Source organism: Carya illinoinensis, chromosome 2 (genome assembly GCF_018687715.1).
Source record: "Carya illinoinensis cultivar Pawnee chromosome 2, C.illinoinensisPawnee_v1, whole genome shotgun sequence".
Taxonomy (NCBI): Eukaryota; Viridiplantae; Streptophyta; class Magnoliopsida; order Fagales; family Juglandaceae; genus Carya; species Carya illinoinensis.
The window spans coordinates 32,482,543-32,488,542 of NC_056753.1; the positions used below are offsets into that span (position 1 = coordinate 32,482,543).

General features: G+C 29.6%; 1 non-coding gene across 1 annotated transcript; it reads right to left on the reverse strand.

The window, feature by feature from the left end:
* Nucleotides 1-5,927: 5,927 nt before the first annotated feature.
* On the reverse strand, nt 5,928-6,000 carry TRNAK-CUU. Its single transcript has one exon. It is a non-coding gene; the product is annotated as a tRNA-Lys (tRNA).

Below are 6,000 nucleotides of genomic sequence, written 5' to 3' on the forward strand. Positions count from 1 at the left end.
TGAGCAATGCTTTGTGATTTGTATTCGGTTAACCTGATTTTACCCAAGGCGCTATAGAATCACAATGCTTTAATTTACAGCCAAAACATGAACATCGATCCGGTCTCCACTAAAGACATTTCCCGATATGAATATGATTCCACTATGTTAAAGTGAACGTCTACAGCTGGTCCCTTCCAAAACATATTAATAACCCTTTTTTCCCCCCATGGTTTTCCTTTCCTTTTTGGTTTTTTGTTTTCTTTAGTCCTTTTAACTTTTGGGGTTTCCATGTTTTATAGGAAACCTCTTTACTGGTTTGGTTAAAAATTGGTTGGAAGCTTAAGGCATGCATTCTTCACTTTAAGTTGGCCGGCGTTCATTTAAAAGGCAGTACTGATATTTTATTAACGCTTGAACGAGATCCTCAAAATCCAAATTAATCTTATTTATTGCTTAGTGGCCCTTTTAACAAAACTCTAGCAAGGCCGACCAGCCATCAGGGACGTTCTAAGCATCATCGAAGATCACGATCGTGAATCCAAAAATTAGTTTTCAAAGATTAATTAACTGGTTACGCGGTATGCATGCATCCTTGGATTGCTAGTGCTGAATCTCTGTTGCTTGACAAATTATCAACAATTTAAGAGCTGATGTGAAGATATATATTTTATTTATTTGTTATTTTGTACTGTTTTATTCAGGATCTAAACACATTAATTTCAATTAAATATTGTACATCTATTTTTTTCTTTAAGTTATATTATATATAGTTATTTTTGTGTACTCTGTCCTTCACTGATGTAATTAGTCAAATTAATTATTTTATATTAAAAAAACCGTGATACAGTTAATTATATTAATAAAATATACAAAAATTATATAAAAGTGACTGTATATAAAATTTTTATTTTTTACACATGATTCTGTGTATATTATGCAATAACTCTTAATAATTTTCTCGAAACTCATTCTCTATAGCATTAACGATCCGCTTGACCGGTCCGAAATGACCTAACAAGATATTTTGGAATTGACATAAGGGGCTGATACCTTATTATAAATAAAAAATGTAATATTTTCAATTTTCCCTTGAGAACAGATTTTCCTTACAATAATATGCAATACTTCTCCAAACTATGTGAAAATCAAGATGTTCAAAATATATTTTCTCGTACGTATAACGGTGCTTAATTTATACGTACGTATGCCTTTTGTTAATGAATTTCTAAATTATTTTTTCTGAATGCCAATCCAATTACTATACATGCACGTCATGTCGTTTACTTAATTAATTACGTACTAGCCAGTTGCTAGTTTGACCAGATCATAATTCTGCTATATACGTACAAAATACGATAAATGAGCTACAGATCAAGGTAAATTAAAGATCGATTAAACAAGCTTGCTAAGCAGACATATATCCCTAGCTTATTGATTCGTGTTATATATACGACATATCTTTACAGTTGTTCTCCACCATATTGTTCATCTAAATATATATATATATATATATATATATATGTATATATATATACACTTGATATCAGAATTGTTAAACATGAGCGTCCTACTCGATCCGGCCTCCCCCTTGATATTGCTAACAGGTTTACTATTCTTGATAGTGCTCCTATTGTTAAACATGTCTTTTTTTTTTCAATATCTTATAATCCCTATGTTAAATCTATAAATTTTACTCAATATATACCCTGCTACCAAAATTGAGTACATTAAAAAAAATGTTTTCTTTGAACTTGTTTTATGTTAAACCAAATCGATCCACATATACAGACTCTTTCAAAACTGCTTTTAGTTATTTTCTTTTAAGTTTTCATTGGATTTTTGAGAATCCTATAAAAAATCTCTAATAATATAATGCTAATATAAAAAATCCCTTATTATTAAACTTATAAATGACAAAATCGATATATATATATATATAGAGAGAGAGAGAGAGAGAGAGAGAGAGAGAGAGAGAGAGAGAGAGAGAGAGAGAGAGAGAGAGAGAGAGAGAGAGAGAGAGAGTTGAATCGAAAAGCATGAAGCACTTATGCTTAGTTCTCGATCAACAAATTTTAGATGTCGGTAAAGTCCAATATGTTGATGTGAACCAATAATATTATATGGTAAACAGAACGCGAATGTTTATTAATTTCTTGCGGGCAAAGACACGTCTTTGTTGTAGTTGATATGCGTTGCGGCCTCCTCCTTTTAACTTTTTCATACATAAGTACATATATAATGAAAAGTAGCATTTAACAAACCAAAAGCCAAAAGTTTAGGTGAAGTATTAGGTGAAAATAATTAGAAATTGAGGGAAACTGCATTTGTGAAAATATCTCATGTACGTACAGATATTTTTACCTTTGGAACTCACATTTAACTTTCCTAATTTGATGTGATTCATGATGCATCTACTGTAAATTATGCTCAATCGATCACAGTTTGATAATTATCATCAATTAATATTATTCCACGAAATCAATGTACATTTTAATAACTAAGTTAATTAATTTGCTCGCATGCAGCCACCATTTATTTGAAACTAATAAAAGTTTTCACATAAGGCTACTTGAGATTTGAAATTTATATCTTTTAAGAAAAATACTTTAGCCACAAATGAATTATACAAAAGTAATTTTACAAACTGACATGGTTTCATGTGGTTTATCAGATTATAAAGTTACTTTTATTGTAAATTAAATATAACGAATCATATGAAACCACGTCAGTCTGTGAAATTATTTTTATGTAATTTTTTTATGACCATAACAGTCCTCACCTTCTAAGCACATGCATATCTATCTATATATATATATATATATTATTTGTTATTTTATTGATTGCAGAAGCTAGCTAATTAGAGAAAATTGCATGATGTCCTGATGTGGATATGGGATAAGGAATACAATTTTCACCAATTAATTAGTAATGTATATTTTTTATGGAAGATATTCATGTGCAATTAATTTGTCGTAATATAAAATTCAGAAATACATATAATTCAAGAAGTGTACCAAAAAAAATGGTTACCTGACAAATTTCTGTGTAATTAGCAATTAGGCCCCATCAAATATTATATATAATGCATGCCCATGCAGCAATCTAATTTTTTGGTGGGGGTCCTGGAATCTCAACCCTACTCTGTATGCTTGGTTTTTGTTTTTAATCGTTCGTTTTCTCCGTTATCTTTTACGTGTCAATTTCTTTCATGGCTTAATTGATGCATATACCCTTTTGGTTAATTTGGTAATTAATCCTGCATGGCCGTCTTTCCCGAATTGAAAATATTATTGTCAGTACATATATAAGAAAGTGCTACAATTAAAAACAAAATACAAAAGTAAATCTATAAATTCAAACTAACACGACTAATTAATACCATACGTTAGATATAAAAATAACTTTACAATCTAATGTATTATATCAAGACGCGCCAATTTATAAATTTACACAAAATTAATTTTTTCTGTTCATATATATATATATATATATATATCCCTTGTTCAATGTACCAGTTTGATGTCTGTGTATGTCTTGCCTCTCTGGTTTAAAGCTGATCTCCCATGTTGATATGGAAAAGGATCGGAGAGCTCCTTTTCCATATGGTTTAATTGATTGAACCAAAAAAAGGTACCGAGGGCTCGAAAGGCAACTTGAAGTCGAAGGTCGGGGGAAGGAGGCCAGATGAGGAGGGCTTTGTGAAAAGCTTCGAGTTCCTTTAGTCTCCCACTAACAAAAAGAGTTAGTAATAATAATAATTCAAATCATGCATGCTTGCTTGCTTGCTTTCCTTTCCTTTTCTGGCTAGATTGCGCACGTGACAATACTTAATTTTCATATGCCAACAATACACATATACACACATATATAGATGAACACAAATTTATACTAAGGTCTCATTAGTTATACAAACCTTCTCATCCCATATATATATATATTATATTTTTCTTAAACTCTCATACAAAATATAATAAACAGTTCAAATTTTTTAAATTTTAAAATAAAAATAATTTAAAAAATTATATTCTAATAATATTTTATTCAATTCTTAATTTTTATTTTATCTGTGTAACCAAATGAGGTCTAAAACAATCGCAATGAATGTTGGGAACATGTGTTTATTGAATTTGGAATAATTGAAGCTTTCTAAAATGTAATGTTTGGGTTTATAATAATACTTTTAAAATGAGGCTCCATCACGGCTGTAGATACTTGTTTGTTGTTTTCACAAATTATCTTAATTCATCTCATTTTATTTTATCTAATAATTACAACTTTTTAAAATTCTCATATAAAATAAAATAAATAATTCAATATTTTCAAATCTAAAAAAAAAAATTGAAAAATATATCGTAACAATATTTTATTCAACTATTAACTTTAATCTCATCTTATCTCATCTGTGAAAAAAAAAGACTATAAGTATTCAAATGTTAGGGGAAACAAAAAAATAAAATGAAAAGGAAATTAATATTGTTTTGTCATGTGATTGGATGGAAAGAATTTATTTGCATATATAACTATATAAAACGAAGGAAAGCCTCTTGCGCACATGGTGTAGGAAATTAGGTTTCTGGTAAAATAAGGTGAGTTTGTTGGATTTTGCATCTTACAAAAAAGCAAGTCCAGACATCGACCCCCCAAAAAAGGTGTTGGTGGAGTGCAAGGGAAATTAACTTTGTGCTCAATAATTGACCTATTAATCCATGCATTAATACTCTCTCTCTCTCTCTCTCTCTCTCTCTCTCTCTCTCTCTCTCTCTCTCTCTCTCTCTCTCTCTCATGGAAACATAATTTTTTCAAGTTCTAAGATCAATTGAGTAGTACTACATATACTTATAAAGATAATTCTTATAAACACAAAGAAATTACACGAAATAAACGTATAAATTAATGTGATTTTATGAAATTCGTTAGATCTATTTTGTAATAAAAATAATTTTACAATCTAAAGTATCACATCAAATCACATCAGTTTGTGAGTTTACTTTTGTGTAATCCCTTTATCGCTAAAGTATTTTCTTAAATTTAAATATATTAATTTGTAGGACTTAATTGAGAGAGATATAATATAAGTTGTACAATATTTATTACTATTTTTACGAACTTTTTGGACTACATTAACTACTTAATAAATATTGTAAAACTTATTTTATTATATCTATATTTCTTTTATTACTAAAAACCCTCGTATTTAAATAAAAATTTGGCCATAGAAACAAAGTGAATATTCTTGAATAAGTTGTTGACGACATGACATGCCTTTAAAAATTATTTGGATTTGGCACATTTGGCATGCCATGCACGTTTTCAATGAAATCGGGACTAACACATATTAAATTATTAATCTCAACTCAAACTTAAGAAAAGTAGCTTTTATTGCTTTTTTAATTTATTCCTCCGTAAAAAAAGCAGCTTTTCTGTCTTTTGTCTGCCGGATTATTCGCAACTCAGACTTATAAGAAGAAGAAGAAGAAGAAGAAAAGTTACACTAGAAAAAAAGAAGTTAAAATTGTCTCTTTTTTGGTTTCAACAATATATTGCTCGTTAAAGTAACTTTGCATTTTATTTTTTATTATTATTTTACTCGTGTAAACCTTAAAACATAGAGTTATGATATCTTAATATCTCTACATAACATAATATAATTCATCATTTATATAACATAATTTAGTTTATAAATTTGTAAAAATATATAAATAGGTGCTTTACTTTTGGATTTGGGAATGGAATAGAAATGGCAATTCACGACCTTTAATTAGGAGACTCGAATCATCTGGACCAAAATCCAACCAAATATTGTATTTATTTATATATTAAGCCTAGCCCATTCAACTAATATCCAATACATATTATGCCATAAGCCCAGCCCAGCCAATTTGCGGGCCTAAGAACTATTAGCTTGATATGCTGGCGAGTTAAAAGTTGTAGAAAATATAGAGTTTCGCCCACCGTGGGGCTCGAACCCACGACCACAAGGTTAAGAGCCTTGCGCTCTACCGACTGAGCTAGACGGGC